This window comes from Chlorocebus sabaeus, chromosome 7 (assembly GCF_047675955.1).
Source record: "Chlorocebus sabaeus isolate Y175 chromosome 7, mChlSab1.0.hap1, whole genome shotgun sequence".
NCBI classification, from domain to species: domain Eukaryota; kingdom Metazoa; phylum Chordata; class Mammalia; order Primates; family Cercopithecidae; genus Chlorocebus; species Chlorocebus sabaeus.
The window spans coordinates 102242488-102261463 of record NC_132910.1 but is presented as its reverse complement, the minus strand read 5'-3'; the positions used below and the strand labels follow the sequence as shown (position 1 = coordinate 102261463).

Here is an 18976-nt window from a genome sequence, read left to right as displayed (position 1 = left end):
AGTAGGTGAACTCAAGAGTCCCAAGCAGATATGCAGAGGGAAGAGAATGAAGTAAAGGATAATCCTAGATTTCTGGCTTGAGCTACTGAAAAAGAAAGGCAGCAAAGCACAGTAATTAGGACTACATGCTCTAGAAACAGACAGCCTGGTTTGAATTCCATCTCCACTAATTAATACTTTTGTGACCTTGAGATAATTTCTTAAACTCTATGTGGTTCGGTTTCCTTATCTATACGATGAGAAAAACAATAGAATGTATCTCAAAGGATTTTGTAAGGAATTACGTGGAAGATCTTAGAATAGTGCCTGGCACACAGGAAACACATGATAAATGTTAGCTACATTTGGTTGATGGTCGATGGTGATGCCATTCACCAATACAGGGAATATGAAAGAAGGCACAGATTTCAGGTGTGAAGAACAATGAGTTCAATCCCAGACATGGTAACCTGAACTGACTGTGGGACATCCAGGAGGCAGCTGCTACGGGGCTAAAGCTTAGGAGAGAGTTGTGGGAGTTGGATGCTACTTGATAAGGTGGATGCTAAGGTGATGTCTGAGCAAGTTCCTAGCCAATATGAAAAAGCAGGCCCTGAGGGAAGAACATGTGAGTGAGATGTGGAAAGAAGAAAAAGCTTGGAAATTTCCTAAATCCAAGGGATGAGCAGGGCAAAAAAAAGACTGAAAAGAAGAGGAAGACTCACGAACGATTCTTCTAATAAAGTACCATAAAAACTAAAGAAAAAAACAAAAATATGAATGACATTGAGATGAGGAAAATATACCATCATCCATAGGGAACAGGCTTAGAGATAAGAAATAAAGGGCAGGAACAAAAGTTACATCTCAATAAAAAGTAGCATTCCCTAGAATAGTGTTTTAAAGTTTACTATTTGAAAGAATTACCTAGAAGAACTGCATAATGAAATCTCCAAGTTTATAAGGGCCAAAGGCTCTTTTCCTTATCAAGAAGAAGCCTCAGAAAATTGTTATATAGTAGGCAAGAAAATATTTTTCTTTCTTTTTTTTTTTTAATGGAGTTTCATTCTTGTTGCCTAGGCTGGAGTGCAGTGGCACGGTCTCGGCTCACTGCAACCTCCACCTCCCAGGTTCAAGTGATTCTCCTGCCTCAGCCTCCCGAGTAGCTTGGTGTAAATTACAGGTACCCGACACTACGCCCAGCTAATGTTTGTGTTTTTAGTAAAGATGGGGTTTCACCATGTTGGTCAGGCTGGTCTGAAACTCCTGACCTAAAGTGATCCACCTGCCTCGGTCTCCCAAAGTGTTGGGATTACAGACGTGAGCCACTGCAACTGGCAAGAAAATATTTTTCAAGGAAAGAAATCAGAACATAATCTGGCTTCAGCAAAAAATAATCCAGAATGCATTTTGCAAATAAATTTCTGGCCCTAAGTTTTCAGTAATTAAACCCAAAGAGCCATTTTAAATCACATCAATTTTGGGCTTAAAGAAAGTGAGAGACATCCATTTAATCCAGATCATAGATATGAGAACTACTTTGGAGAGTTTGTTAAAATGCACATAAACTGAGTTATCCAAGACCTATTGAATCAAAATCTCTTGGTATGCAGTCAGGAAAAATTCTCTGCTTCTTGAAATGTCTAAAACAAGGTTACCAGATGATTCGTGTGCGCACAGTTTGAGAACTCCTAATGTATCTGCTCGGGAGACCAACGACAAGAAAAAATAAATGGCTTGCACAATAGTACATATCAGAATCACCTAGAGAAGGGGTCCCTAACCTCCGAGACCCAGACTGGTACCAGTCTGTGGCCTGTTAAGAACCAAGCCTCCAAGCAGGAGGTGAGCAGTGGCTGAGCATTACTTCCTGAGCTCCACCTCCTGTTAGATTAGCAGTGGCATTAGATTCTCATAGGAGCGCAAACCTTATCATGAAATGAACATGTGAGGGATCTAGGTTGCACGTTCCTTATGAGAATCTAACTAACGCCTGATGATCTGAGGTGGAACAGTTTCATTCTCAAACCACCCCCTCCCCATCATCCATGGAAAAATTGTCTTTCACAAAACCAGTCCCTGGTGCCAAAAGGTTGGAGACTGCTGACCTAGAAGGCTTGTTAAATATAAATTTCAGCCAGGCACAGTGGCCCACGCCTGTAATCCCAACACTTTGGGAGGCTAAGTCAGGCAGATTGCCTGAACCCAGGAGTTCAAGAAGATGGGGCAACATGGTGAAACCCATCTCTACAAAAAATACAAAAATTAGCCAGGCATGGTGGCAGGTGCCTGTCATCCCAGCTACTCAGGAAGCTGAGGTGGGAGGATCGATTGAGCCTGGGCAGCCAAAGCTTCAGTGAGCCAAGAACATGCCACTGCACTCTAGTCTGGGCAATCAGAGTGAGGCACTGTCTCAAAAAAACAAAAACCAAAAACCAAAAAACAAAACTCTGAGCTCCACCCTCTGAGCTTCTGATTCAGCCCAAGAATTTACATTTCCAACAAGTTCCCAGGTGAAGTTTGCACTGTTCATCTGGGGACCACACTTTGAGAACCTCTAGTCTAGACTAGAGTTGTTAGACTTTTCTCTGAGTACATCAGTTCAGTGTGGCACTACATACTTAAAGACCAAGACAAGGGTATTTCAGAAAGGATGTTAAAAATGAAACGGAAAACATGACCAAACATAAATTATACATATTTATTTTAAGCCATTCTGGTCAATTAGAACAGAAAAAAAAAAAAAAAAAGCTGGAAAAGATCCAAACTATGCTAGAAAGAAATTATAAGGGTCATAGAATATGTGAAGAGACCAAAATGGATGAATTAATTAAAAAGACTAAATTTACAAAAGAAGGCAGAGATAGATTATAATCTAAAAATTGATAAAATTATGAAAAGATATGTGCAAAATGAACAAATTTCAGATTTACAGCGTTATGCAGGTGGTTTGATTATTTGATCGAAACAAGTCACTTTTGGGGTATCTTTTTGTGTTATTTACTAAAACAGTTTTGGGGCTAGATTTTTATTCAAAGCCACTTTTGAAAATGGTTTCCCACTGGCTCCCCACACAAAGCCAGGGAAGCCACAGAGAAACACTCCTCACTCACCATCCCAATTCTGCATGACTCAGACATTCTCGGCATTAAATTAGAAAGGACAGCCTTCTAATGCTGCCATAACTGCTATTCTTTTCTCATGTAGACGACTTTTAACCCTGAAATAGCATATTCAAATATACAATTCTCTCAACAGCTCAGAATACCTGTAATTCCCTCTATCCACCTGCTATTTGTCTCACTGTTCTGAGAACACATCCAAATTTCATATCAGATGAATTCTACTGACAGCCTCTCCTCAGAACTATCATACACATTTTGCATCATACTGTCTTCAAGCTTCCAGAGTCCATCTTCAAACACATTTTCCACTTGGGTGGTCCTTGTTAGGCTACCTTTAGTATCCAGCATCATTTCCTCGGAAGAAATCAATACACCCAAGTGTTAGATCCTTTCATTATCCAAGTCAGTCCTACAACCACCTAAGCTACTCCCTCTACCTTCTTAGTATCCTTGCCAGGTCTTCCCGTTTACATATATTTGCTTTTGTACTCTTCACATCCCACTCCCAAAGTCTCCTGCACAACTCAAAATAACCTCACATCTAAGGCAACAATATTTGGTTTCTGACCTTTTCCAAACCAGTATAAATATCATTCTGTCACTCATGCTGCTTTCTAGAAGAGGCAAGAACATGTTCCAAACAACTTCTGCTGTACAGACAGGTGAATGGTTGTAAATTATTCCCAGGATTCATGAGTGGCTATTTTTTTATCATAAGAATGTTGATTCTGCTTAGGACCTTGAAATTAAAGCTCCCTTAAACATCAGAGGATCTCTCATTGGTTGGAGTTAACTGGGAAAAAGCCCTGTAACAGGGGATACACACACACATTCCGACCTTAAGACCAAAACTCAGAGTTCGTCAGAGTCAAATCCCAAATTTAAAAAGTCATTACCCAACAAATGACTAACATAAAACTTAAACATAGGCTCAATGTCTATTAACAATTATTAAATCTTAGTCTAAAATGAGCTCCAAATTTATGCAATACCACTTTGTTCCTGAAATATCTTAATTAGAAACAGAACTTCATGAGAATTCCTACACGGACATAAAATAGCTATTTATGATTATCAGCTTTTCTTTTCCTTATCTTAAACTGTCTCTAAAATGATAGACTTGGAAGAGTAGGGGGAAGGGATTTCTTAAAGGACACAAAACTACAGCTAGATAGTTAACTAGTCATTCTACCATGGTATAGAACAGGATAACTTATTCCTCTTATCTAGCTCTAATTTTGGATCTGTTAACAAATCTTTCCCTAAGCCTCCCTTCCCCACACTCTTCCCAGAAAAGCACACAATCATAAATAGCTGTTTTGTGTCTACACAATAACTTGCACTAAATTTTTTAAAATACAATGATCCTAGGTAGAGGTCTGATTTTACTGGACCAGAATGTCAATCTCTGTTGACATTCACTTGCAATATGCAGATTCCCAAGTCCTGCCCCTACCATTCTGATTCTGATTTTGACACACTAGTTTCAGGCCTACTAATATGAAATTTTTAATGTGTATTTTAAACAAGCACTCTAGTAACACTTTGGGAAATATTGCAAAACACCCCCCCCACCCCCACAAGAAGATCATTGATAAGAGGCAAATTATAAAGCCTTAGAGGTATATCTAGTAAGGAAGTTTCTGATTAACATAGGAACTCTTCTACGATACTAACAGATTGACTTACTGATTTTAATAAGAAAGAATATCAACATTTATACAGTCAAATAAATCGTATATGCCTCTGTAAATTATGAAGCCTGATCAATTATTTTAACAATACTACCATTACTTGAAACTCAGAGTCACTTCTTAGAATTTATTTTCAATACAGTGTATGAATCTTCAAATTACAAATTACAAAAAGGAAAATTGGTTTCCTTATGTTATTGCTCCTTCTTGGTTTTGATCAAAATTAGAAAACCCCAGGTATGATCATCACCCAAGCTCTAAATGAGTTTAGACTATTTTCTAAGTATATCCTTACAAGGTTGATATCTGCCACTAGAGAAAACAGGATGCATAGAAGAACGCTACCAGAGGGTCAAGATGCAGTTCTTAAGAAAAGATTTTTTTAATGCTTTGCATAGAGGATAGAGTATAGCCTCTCCCTAAGACATTTTAAACAAGACAGTGTTCACTTGGATGTGTAAGTTCAAGTAGACTTGCTTTAAAAAAAAAAAAAAAAAAAAAGTATAACATATTACTGAGCACTACTGAACACATGTCAATAATAATGAGAAAAGAAGACATTACCTGGGGCTGCTGTCTTCAATAACCTACTGCTGGGTTGTATTTGCTCACTTCACTCTTCAGAGGAGCGGAAAGATTTCTCTAACATTTAGCTCTGCTGGAAACCCCTAGAAGAAGACTTTAAAAATCTGTGAAGAGGAATAAAAATAATAATTAATAAACTGCAAAATTCAATCTGAGTATCTCTACTTTTTCTCTGCTCCCATTTACCACTACATGTTGTACACTGAGTGGGTTCTCCCAGTGTGCATTTGTCTTCACCGTAAAAAAATAAATAAATAAGCAAAAAGCAAATCTTTATTTAGAAATCTGAATGCTAGCCAAAAATGAGAAACTCCTGCTGGGTAACAGAAAATAGAAAAGGATTCTTCCATCTTATAAGAGATGTCAAACAATTATGTGCTTCTTTTACGAGTGAAAAAAAGTGTGAAAGTAAATCCACATCCATGGGTCAACAGCATCATATTAAGATAATAATGATAGCATAATATAAAATAGCAAAGAAAGGAGCACAAAAAACTTTTTATAAACAATTTCAAAAAATGTACAATATTCCCAAATATTTCCGAGTAACTCTGACCTCTCTAGATACTGACACTCTGACCTCTCTAGATACTGACAATTCAAAGTTCAGGTTTTTGCCACCCAATGGGCAAAGTCTACTTTGGTGTTAGACACACATCTCCTATCATCAGGTCTAACTGGCAAGATCAAATGTGTCACTTAATGCCTATCCTACAACCAGAAAAACATGAGCTTGAAGAGAAGCAGGCTGGGAAATTATTCTACCTGGGAGAAACACAGAACAAAACCTAGAGGTGTCCAAGAGAGCAATAAGAACATCTAGAGAGTCTAACCCTTAGCAGTTAGCCAGAAGCTAACATAAATACTAAACAAAACCACAAAGCCACTATTCGACAACACAATAAGTGGAAGCCAGAGAAAATGTTCAAGAGAGTACATTTTTTAAAGGAAATAATAAATACTATACTTAAATTTAAAACACAGAAACAGGCTGCTATGCCTATGGAGTAGCCATTCTTTTATTCCTTTACTTTCCTAATAAACTTGCCTTCACTTTACTCTATGGATTTGCCCCCAATTTTTTCTTGCGTAGGTGCAAGAAGCCTCTCTTAGGGTTTTAAAAAAATAAAAAATAAACATGGAAACGACTTAAATGCCAATAACTGAGGAAGTCAGTTTGTCACAAACTGTACATTTGCCACAACCACATAATTTACTTAATCACAATTCTGTCGGCCATTAAAAACTTTTTATTCCATAATATGTATATATAAATATACTTCAAAACATCAAGCTGTACATAATACATACAATTTTAGGTCAATTTTTTAAAGTAATTTTTAAATAAAAAAGAAAGATGTTATGAGTTATAATAAAATGGGAAAATGTAGTTTATAATACAAAGTGGAAAGAAAAAGCAGAGTACAATGTTGTAATTACATATGATCACAACTACTTATGCAAAAGAAAAAAATAAGATGCAATTTCTTCTGATATACTTACAAATAATAGGTAAAATGGTTCCTATCTTTAGATGGGTTGAGGGGAGCAATTAAAGTCAGAGTCCTGTACAACAAATATGTCTTTTTGAAATCTCTATACAGCCATGATTTCTCAAGCCCCAAACGGTAAGCCACTCATTCACATAACTTTTCTGCAATAGTCCAATATAATAAAAGATGGCCCCAGAAGTCTTTACAAAAGGTGTTGTGTATGTGTGTTTAACCTATGTGTGTACGTGTGTCAAAGGCTTAGAATGTACCTTTTCTTATAACGAATATTTTGTGAAAAGAAAAAAATGGGGGTAGGGGGACACAATGTGACCTAAATCTTCAAAACTAGACACAGGAGTAACAGTGGCCAGGCATGAGAAGAGTGGAGTATGAAAAGTAAAGGATAACGTTCTGCATGCAAAAAACAAATTCCTCATATTCAAATTTCCTCAATACCCTCAAATCAGCCTTCTTCGCTCTAATCAATTAATCATTTATTAACCACCTGGGAACTACTAGTATCACCTCATAACAAAATCTCAGGCCATTTAATCGCAAAGGGTTTTACAAGTAACAGAATTCTCCTTTTTCCATACCCCACATGAACAGTTTTATCATCACGTGCTGGAGAGATACAGGCTCTTTTACCTCCTCTTAAGAATTACAGATTGCTGCCAGATGCTTTTCCGGTGATTTCAAGGCTTTTCTCATCTTGCAACTTGTGAATTATGAAAGGGCATCCCTAATTCATGAGAAATACTTCTCCCATCTCAGTGTCCATTATCATATATCCTCCCCTTACACTCTACAATTTTAGGCACTCGCACACATATGCTTTTACTTAGGTAATAAGGCATTGCTGGGTATCAGTTAAGGGCTTTACTAAGAACCACTCTTATATTTTACCATCATGATTCCGCCAGCAGCAACGCTTCATGACTTCAAAGGAAGCCAAGTCCTTTGACAGTAATGCACAGAATGACATCGAAAGCAAGGTTAAATGGAACTCAAGTAAATTGAAAGAACTCTCTTAAAATTCATGGTTCTTGATAATTCTCTTGGTTGTCATCTCATTTAAAAACAAAATAAGTCTCCTGCTAAAAAGGGGGGAAGTTGGCAGTTAACGATTCAGTCATACTCAAATCTCTCCCCAGGCAAATGCTTTCCTTCTAACAAAACATTCTACCTCCACATAATAAAATCAAATTCAGGTTCACAGTCCTTCTGTGTAATAGCTATATCACATCCCTAATTTCAACAGAGGCACAAAATTTAAAGCTCATTTCCAGATGGCATAAATTCAGTGAATTTAGACCTCTACTATGTCAAGTTCAGAAATATGCTAATAGGCAGAGAGTACACAAAAGCACAGCAAAACCACCAAATGAACACTTCGTTGGGGTGGTGAGAAAGAATTAATATCCACATCATGGATTTCTCCATACACCAGAGAAAGAAATGGGAGTGGGGTGCACATTTATACAGGAGGTGTGGATTATCCATAGCATTGTATTAATTGATCTGTAATATAATCAAACGCTTTCCTGGAGGATAATTAACCAACCAACCAATGAAGAGAGAAGTTTCAAACAATTCAACAAGTTTTCAAATACATGAAGCTGACTATGAGCTAATTATTGAATAATTTCATTCTCAAAAAGGATTGAACTGGGACAGGTAATACATTACATTCACATGTGGAAACTCCCATAGTAGAACAAAATACTCTACACAGGTCTACAAACTTCACTGATTCCATTAAGCACGCTAATAATAACTTAAAGTCTTAAAATGGATGAACCCATACTGATCACTTAAATGCAATCCCTGAGTTTTACAGAGGATAAAACTGAAGCACAGAGATGATGAGTGACCTCTTCAAAATTAAGTTGTGGTAAAAGATGAAGACAGAGGTAGAAGCCATGTCTTCTAAGTCTCACAGTAATACTGTCTTCTCCACATTAAGCTCACGATTCCTCAACAATGTATCCATTAAGTTGATTTCATTCCTCCTCTCAACAGTAAACCTTCTAAAGCTTTAGGAAAGTTGAACCAAATGAAGCTTCAATCTTCAATTTCCATTCAATCAATCCCTGAGATTTCACATTAATTATATACAATTCTTTTTTACCCAAGAAACTCAGTGTAATTTGGATGACTTTGGGAGGGTCTCAACTACAAAACAAATTCATGAATTGGTGCATACCACAAGGGAAGGAAAAAAAGCAGGCAGAGACCACAAGTATCTTAGAAATACACCAAGAATACTGACTTATTAAAATGAATAATGAAGGTGAATGAAACCAAATTCTAGTATTAAAGCGATGTTTCCCAATGTGACAACTACTCATAAGGTGGTTTTTTAAAGTAGTCATTGGTTAAGGTTCTGTAGTTAAATAAATTTGGGAAAATGCCACATTCTAAATGTTCTGCTTGAATATTTACAAAGCACAGTATGTGTATTAAGGCTCTAAGAAGGCCTTGTAGAAAATAAGTTTGCTTAGTTTTGTTCAGCCCAATATTATTTGACATCTTTGGTTTGCAGAGCTAGTATTGACAACCTCCAAGAAACATACTTCAGGAAGTATATACAGCATTCTTGGTGAAAAACCCAAGTCTGACACTCAATAAGCAGTATTTATAATGAGATGACCGCCCTCTTCTAGACTCAGCTGTTAAAAATCAACTTGTGAGGCAAAGGAACTTTGTTTTTACAATGAAAATTGCCACCACCACGAGCATGTACTAAGTGCTAAGAGCAAGGCATGTGCTACGTGCAGATTTTTTTTGAAATGAGGCTAGGCATGTCTTCAGCCACCAAGTTAGCTTTCCCAGAAATTGCACCTTTTCATAGATAAACAAAACATCTTGTATAAACCTTTTTTACACGAATAAACATATTACACTATTTTATACATTGGCAATGTTTCCAAATTGGTACATAAAGAGAATTCACTGGTGTGAATTTTTATGACCGCACATTTTCAAGTGTACAGCAGTAATATAATGTATTGATTCAGTATCCCATTATGAGCATTAGGGTGTTCCCAACCTTTAGCCATTATAAACACTACTACAATGAGTACCTTTGTACATAAATAATTTTCTCATGCATGTAATAAGTATGTACAGTATAAGCAGAATACATTCATAGTTTGTATGAATGTTTGTATGTCTAGGACTGTGTTTTTGTATCTAGGATAATTTTCTAAAATTGAAATTCCTGGACAAAGCAATACGAAATTTTTCATATTATAGATTTTGCCAATTGCCCACTAAATAGACTAACGTTTTGCACCTATACACTCTACAGAACAGGTTATAAGACTGTAATCTTCATCCATCTAACAGTGATAAATGGTACCTCGCTGTAGTTGTAACGTGCATATCTGTGATAATGGGTGAAGTTAAGCATCTTTCCGTATGTTTAAAAGCCACTGTTATCTCCCTTCCTTTAGACTATTTGTATCCTTAGTCCACTTTTCTTCTGGGTTGTTGGACTTTTTCTTATGGATTTTTAGGAGCTTTTTGTTAGGAAAATTAGTAAATATTTTTATTTACTAATTCAAGATTTGAGAAGAAAATATTTCCCCCAATTTTCTTGTTCCTTGAGGTATGCAGAAGCTATTCAGGTTTTTTTTTAAATGTAATCAAATATATCAGTCTCTTCTTTTATGGCTTCTCAGTTTTCTGCCTTACTTAGAAGGGCCATATGTACGTACTCCAAGATTATAAAATAATTTTCCCATGTTATTCTACAATCTAGTTTATATTTTAAATTTGTTTATCATAGCTTAACATTTGAGATACTGCTGCAAATAGTACCTTTTCCCCCAGACAGCTACCTGGTTATTCCTCAGTTATGGAACTGAGCAACTTTACCCAACTAATTTGAAATACCACCTTTATCATATGCTAAATATTGTATCTGGCAATACCAATGTTTCAATTATTGTAGACTTACTAAGCTAGATTTTATTCTCTTTTTCAGAATTGTCCTATTTGTGGTTGTTTACTTTTCCAAATGACCATAGAACCAGGTTGCTTAGGGCCCCCAAAAAACCTGTTGTTATTTTTATAGGAATTACCTTAAAATACAGATTAATTCACAGAGAATTGGCATCTTCGCATCCAAAAATATGATGGAACCTTTCCATGTTTTCATATCTTTTTTTTACACTTCAGGAGCATTTTTAAACGCCTTCACATATTATTTTCTTAAGTTTATTCTTAGGTGTTTCATCCTTTTTATGCTAATGGCCTTTTTTCCCAATATATCTTCTAACTGGTTGTTAGCATATATGGAAGTTATGAATGTTGACACATTACTCTGGCATCCAGGCACATTTATAGATTATCATATTCTTCATAATTAGTTTTTCATTTTATTCTTTTGGATATTCAGGTCATATATTCCCATTATTTGCAAACAACATTCATTTACCTCCTTTCTGATTTTTATACCTTGATAACTTCATTTTTTTCTCTCATCCAGCAGCACTGGTTTATGATTCCAAATACCATTAACAATTAGTGAAAACAGTATTCTTATTTTGGGTTCTGATGTTTATGGAAATGCTCTCAAATTTCCTATTTAGGCTCAGATGGTTTTGGGTTGAGATGAACATACTTTACTTTGCTAAGGGTATTTTCCTATTATATTTTAAAGGGTTTTTATAAAATCAATAATAGGGCCAGGTGCAATGGCTCACAACTGTAATCCCAGCTCTTTTGGAGGCTGAGGTAAGAGGATTTCTTAAGGTCAGGAGTTCAAGGCCAGCCTGGGCAACATAGCAAGACTTCGTCTCTACAAAAAAAATGAAATAAAAAAATTAGCCAGGCATGGTGGTGCACACCTGTAATGTCAGCTTCCCAGTTACTCAGGAGGCTGAGGTGGGAGGATTGTTCGAGCCCAGGAGTTTGAGGCTGCAGTGAGCCATGATCATGCCACTGTGCTCCAGCCTGGGCAAAAGAGTGAGACCCTGTCTCAAAAAACAAACAAACAAACAAAAAATGGCTGGACACGGTGGCTCACACCTGTAATCCCAGCACTTTGGGAGGCCAAGGCAGGTGAATCACGAGGTCAAAAGATCGAGACCATCCTGGCCAACATGGTGAAACCCCGTCTCTACTAAAAATACAAAAATTAGCCAGGCGTGATGGTGGGCACCTGTAGTCCCAGCTACTTGGGAGGCTGAGGCAGGAGAATTGCTTGAACCAGGAAGCAGAAGTTGCAGTGAGCCAAGACTGTGCCATTGCACTCCAGCCTGGTGACAAAGCAAGACTCTGTCTCAAGAAAAAAAATCAATAATAGAGATTGAATTTTACCAAATGCCTTTTCTATAAAAAATAATCAGATGACTTTTTTCTATTTATATTTAGTAACATGACGAACCCTTCTTGCATTCCCAAAATAAACCTCAACTGTTATAGTGTTTTATTCTTTTAATATGTATAAAGTACATGTTAAGCATGTTATTTCCTAAGCAGTCCTACAAGCTGGGCACTACCACCATCCTGCTCTGCCCCTCCCTCACCCTACTTCAGCCACTTCAGCCACACTGGCCTCTCCTCACTGCCCCTCTGACACACCAAGCTTGTTCTCACCTCAGGAATGTGCAACTCCTGCCAGGCTTGCTATTCCCTGGAGCCTCTATCCCCAGATATCCTCATATATCATCCTCCTCTTCATTTGTGTCTCTGCTTACATATGACCTATTTACAGAAGCCTTTCCTGTCTACCCCACATGAAACAGAAATCGCTTTCCAATCTTACCTCTACCCCTGATGCTGTTTCATTTTGTCTGTAGCAATTGTCATCATCTCATATATATTCACATGTGGAAAATACACAAAATGTTTAATTTCTTTTCATTTACATTCCATTTCCCCATGAATTGAAGCTCCATGACAGCGGAGATTATTCTCTTCTTTGCCCATTGCTCACTTCCCAGCACCAAGAGTGGGCCTGGCACGTGGGAAGTACTTACTGTTTATTGAATGGATGAACAAATGAATGAATGGATACTTATTTTATACGTAAAAAAACAGAAGCTTACAGAAATTAAGTAACTAAAATCACACAGTAGCACAGCTGAGACTAAAACCCAAGTCTAACTTTCAATTCCTGACCCTTAACCATTAAAACAAATGACAGGTGACTTTAGTCCACTGAAAATGCTCATATAATCTTACAAATTCTAAAGTACAAGTTAATGACACCATTGTTGAAAGCCTGAGGAAACTTGTATAGATAGCCCCTGTACAAGGTAAGCAAAAGAATCAGAGGATGGCCTCTAAAGAATTCCTTGGACATTATGGGAATTACATTGTTAGCTTTCCTGCTGACACCCATGAGTCTCACAGCAAGCATCATGAAGCTGTGACCTTCATCCGCACATGCCCTTGTATATCCAAAAGATAAAACTGGACGCTTTGGGGCTGAATGGCCAATAAACACGTGTTTATTACTGGCATGGGCAGACACACATATTAAAAGTACCATTTCTCAGGGGACTAGCCATATTATGATCGGTACAGACACTAAGGATTTAGCTTTGAAAACACCATTTGCTCTTCCAAAGCCGAAGAATCTTCTGTGATTTCAACAGGCAAGTTACAATCAGGTATTGTTAATGTTCTTTTCCTCCTCTATCACTGGGATACTTTCTTTCCTTCAGACAACGTCAGGCTAAAAACAAAATTTCACAAGTCTCCATTTCTCACACTAAACAGTACATATCTTTTTTTTTTTTTTTTTTTTAGAATTTAATCAAACCCTAAATTTTAGAACTGTGGGGTTGATCCAACATTGCAATGTGTCACATTTAATTCCATCAATGTAAAGCATAATCAGCAAAGATTGAGGTAGTGAGGCATAACTAAATATTTTGAACCTGTGAATTTCAAAAGCAAGGCCCATTTGTGTTATTTCTAAATAGTAAATAAAATCATTTTCCAACATTTTACTATCAAATTATAGTAATTTTTCCACCAGTACACACTTGAGGAAAGCCACAAAAGGACTTTTCCAACATTTCATTCTGTTATTGCTCATAACCTTCTAAATACTTCTCCTCATTGGCTTCTATTCAAAGGTAAATGGAAAGCAGTAAAATTTATGGAAAATATATTCAACTGCTTAAAATACATCAACCAAAAAAAAAATTTTAAAGCTGTATTATGAGTTGTGAAACTGCATTGCCTTCACTTACCTTTCAGTTTCATTGGTAGGTAACAAAACTGACAGACTGGTCAAGTTCCAAAACATCCCCTATACAGAGCCTGACTCTTCCATCTCAAATTCTCACCTTGGTCAAGGCCAGAGTAAACACCTGTCCTTCACATTTTTATACAACATCACTTTGTATGCTGCAAATATAAGCTTTCATACCAGGGAGGAAGCAAATTCCAGGACACTGGAAAGATTTCCACTCTCTTAAACCAGTCTGTTGATTGTTCCCTTGACTTTCTCAACTGTCAAGATGGTGAAAGGAGGAAAAGGATCTTTCTGTGAAACTGTAAAGTATAACCAGATAAGTTTGCCCTTTAAGCTTTTCACACAGAGAGGTAAAATAAAACTCAAGTCTAAGTTTTAAAATTTAGCTATGAAAATTATATTCTAGCACTAGACAAAAATGTTGCAAGATTTTAATAAAATAAGATTATTAAAATCAATTTTTACATTTCATGGGCCAAGGAGAGACATCAAAGAATGTTTAAGTAACATTTCAAAGATACTATACTTTATAAAGTTAAGAGGAAAAATGACAATTGCACCAGTTCAGAAATGCCTTAGAGTAGGGAAATGAAGAAGCATTAACTATTAATAAAGCTAGAGTCCTAAAATAAATTTTTTAAAACAGATTAGCATTGAGAAAAAACTCACCTTAATAAAACTCGGTTTAATAAAGGAAAGTAGTTTATTCATCTCGCATAATACCATTTCATTTTATGTAGTCCTTTCTCTAAGGATTCTAGAGATCTTTATGAACATTATCCAGCTAATCCTTCATTTACCAGTATAAAAGGAAAAGACATTGACTGCGATTACATTTACAAACATGCAAGAGATAACAGCAACAACAACAACAAAAAACAGAGAGAGAGAGATAAAATTTCAGGAAACTTCAAAGCAAAGAAGACAGTAAGTAGACCCTTTCCTGGAATGGGTTTTTTGGAAGGGAGAAAGGTGAAATGTACAATAAAAACAAATATGTGCAATATTAAGACTGGCTTAAGTAATCAAGCAGATTTGGAGTTTATTGTGCAATGGTCTTGCCACAGACTTGCAGGAAAAAATAGCTTGGTATAAACCCAGTCTACATTTCAACATTCAAAACTAGCTTTTTTATACCAAGTCCTAAATGTGCTACATGTTTTATAATCCCAACAAATACACTAACTTCAGGAATCACCACTTACATTTCTGCCTTTTGAATGTTGGAAGCAAGAACAGAGTGGCTGACAAAATTCCAACTTTCATATGAAATCCCTAACAGAGTAAACATTAAGACAATGAAGTAGTTGCTACAAAAAAAAAAAGCAAGGCAAGAGGAAAAGATTCCACTATTTTCAGAGGCAGGCTCAAAGAGGAAAGTGTAATAAACATCCTTGGCAATCACAGGGCACCTTGCAACATGTTTCTATTAATATTTGTTTACATGTTTTTATCCCCACAGGAGGCTGTGATCTCCTTGAAGGCAAGGACTTGGCTTTATAGCACCCAGCCTATCAGCCATCAAAGTCAAAAAAATGGGCCAAGTGTTGAGTCAATAAACTTTTCTTAAATTCTCTTGACCAAAAATACTCATAGTGTTTGTATTATGTGAATTTTATCTCACACTTTTTTAAAGTACAAAAAAAAAAAAATCATGGTCTGAATACATGTTAAAAGCCAACTAACAGGAAAAGAGCTGTTTTACATCATTAGGGCAAAGCTATTTTGAAATCAGATCATAAGTAACCAGACTCTAATTTAATGGTAATATGTTTTTCAATAAACAATAGGCCCTCTAATCACATATGTATTTCTTAACCCTACATATGTCCAGTGTCCATCCAGACAAAGGAGTATACAACTGGAAAATACCCTCAAGTTATGGCTTCTCACAATTTGCAATTGCAAAAATGTGGAACCAACCCAAATGCCCATCCATCAAGGAGAAGATAAAGAAACCGTGGTATATATACCATAGAATACTACACAGCCTTAAAAAGGAATGAATGAATGGCATTCACAGCAATCTGGATGAGACTGGAGAATATTATTCTAAGTGAAGTAACCCAGGAATGGAAAAACAAACATTGTATGTTCTCAATCACAAGTAGGAGCTGAACTATGAGAATGCAAAGGCATAAGAATGATACAGTGGACTTTGGGGACTAGAGGGGAATGGGTGGGAAGAGGGTAAGGGATAAAAGACTACAAATTGGGTGCAGTGTATACTGTTCAGGTGATGGATGCACCAAAATCTCACAAATCACCACTAAAGAACTTACTCATGTAACCAAACACCACCTGTTCCCCAATAACGTACAAAAATTTAAAAAAAAAAAAAGAAGTCTCCCATGTGTTTACCATATTGTGTAAGCACTCATTTGGGCTAATAAACATTTCTAAAAAGATCTTAGATAAAAAAATTATGAAACATAGGCAACAAATAAAAATTAGAATATAAATTTTCTTTTAAAAGTTATGGCTTCTAGGTCTGCTGATTGGCATGCTGTTGAAATTATAATTTACCTTCCTCATTTAGGTGTAAACAGATTCCATAATACTAGGTTCCACCATAGGAAGAAGAGATTCAGAGTGCTGCTTTGGTGGGTTTTTTTTTTCTTATTGGAAAAAATACGGTAAAGTTAAAAAAAAAAAAAAAAAAAAAGGAACAATTCCAAGAGAGTTTCAGAGTTAAAAGGAACTTTGAGGAAATCTAGGGAACTGCTTTGCTTCAGGCTCCCTCCTATCCTCATATCTTGAATCTATTATGCTTCCAAGAAATGTAAAGACCACCACACAGGTTGGAGGACTGATTGGTAAATGGCTCTGGAGTTCCTGAACCAAGCACTTGTCCCTCATTTATATGCATTTGTTGATCCCCAGATAAGCAATCCCCAGATAAGATTCCCTCAGATTGAAACAGCAAAGAACCTCATTGAAGTAAAAATGTGATCTTTGGTATTGTGCTCCAATTTTGAAAGGTCAAGTCCACGCCAGCCAGTATTGTAGGCAATTAGCTAACATCACGCCTACTGTCTCTGCCCCACAAATTAAAATCCTGGAGCAAAAATACAATAAGGCCACAGGCCAAAGAAAGGAAAATGAAAACTTCAGTAGAAGGATGCAAAGGGCAAAGATATTATTATTGATTACCCAGTCTAAACTCATAACACTGACATCAATGACTAGAAGAATACAGAGCTTTCACATGATCTGTCAGGTTTCACTAGATATACTGCAGGATGTCAGGGCAGGAACCCTCTTCTCTTTATTCTTATTGTATTACACAAACCCTATAATTAATACCGATATTTTGTATGTCCCCAAGAAACTGTCTGAATGACATTAATATGCATATTCCTCATAAAAAGATGAAGTCATTTGTTCAGAGTTCATTGTCACAATCAAACCTCTAACTTGGCAGCGGAAAGAAAAATCACCCACACTCCACTAATACCTTTTTTACTGACCCGATAGCAGGGAACTGAAATAAATGACCAACAACTATTCAGTGACCCCACTGAAGTAAAAGAGGAATTCAAGTCTGAACAAGAATATTTATAAGAAGTTTTCTAAGCACAAATATTCCTTTTGGAAAATGCTCTGGCCCCAAGCCTCAACACAAACATCTTTCATATGACAGCCTGTCTTAACACACAGCATCTGTTTATCGACTAAATCATAGATATAACACATGTGCAAAGTAAAAATAAATTAAATATCTATACACACAGCTTTCTTTTCTACACTATTAGTCAAAAAGCACAAGTGCAATATGCTGAGGTACTAACCTCTGGCTTAAAGACAAATGGAATTACCCTATTGCTCTACCACACGTTGTTTAAAAATGCAGAGCACAAATCTTGAGTTAATTTGTCACTTGGAAAAATCACTGTGCTTTTATGACGAGAATTCATTTATGAGAAGCTCTTAGCACAGTTTTCCCCTTAACCTTCTCAATTTATCTTACATTTGCTACTCTTCCACAGCAAACTTTTATGTGCAATTTTAAGGCTGTGTAATGTAAGTTACAAGGGCACTAGTCTTTGAAACCCAAAGAACAATCTAATGAAAATGAGGTGATGCCACCAGCTGGCAATGATTTGCCGTCTCCTGACCCAACATCCTAAAATATATGATTGAACAGGATTTTGAAAGATATCTGTGGAAGACAAAAGAAGAGGGGTTTTATTTGACTGTGAAATGGGGAAATTATACCTGTATCTAACTTTTGTTTTAAAAAAAATTAAATAAGGAAAAGCAAAAAAGAAATCCACAATTTTTAAATGATCCATTTCCTTTAGAGACAATAGTGATTTAATGTGCCAGTAAACAGTCTTTTAGACATAATGAACTTTTGAGACTTTTCTAGGCATCATTCAAGCATATTTGGAAGCAACCAGAGCATGAGCATAGTGGGAGTGTCCAAAGCTTTTACGTGACAGGTAAACCTAGTTTTTAGTGATGTCATCACCTGTAAGCCTCAGCGTCATCACCTGTAAAAATAGGGCTAATATCCTCCTGCTCTATATATCTCACAATATCAAATTTTAAAAAGAAGCTATACCTGAAATTACTGGATAAGCTGGAAAGCACTATCCAAATGCATTACTATTGTTGACCGTAACAAGCATGCACTGTTCTCAAACACCAAAACCAGAAAACAAGATTGCACAAGTATAGAACCAGTCTTACTCGACTTAATGTACACAGTAACGCCTGAGTGGACAAGACAGGCTAAAAAAGGATTGTGAAATTTAAGCCAAAAGGTTAAATTTCCAGTTCAAATGGCTGCAAATCTTGTGAACACTTCTTAAAGTTATTATCCAAAAGCAACTAAAGCAATGGTAAATCAGCTTTTTTGAGGGAAGAGAGTGAAAG

General features: G+C 36.4%; 1 protein-coding gene across 2 annotated transcripts in view; it reads right to left on the bottom strand.

The window, feature by feature from the left end:
- FHIP1A (FHF complex subunit HOOK interacting protein 1A) overlaps positions 1-18976 on the bottom strand; it is a 264702-nt gene that overhangs the window by 177371 nt on the left and 68355 nt on the right. For both annotated transcript variants that reach the window (XM_007999990.3, XM_007999992.3), the window contains one exon: positions 5363-5487. The gene's annotated coding sequence lies outside the window, so the exon portion shown is untranslated. The remainder of the gene's footprint in view (positions 1-5362; positions 5488-18976) is intronic.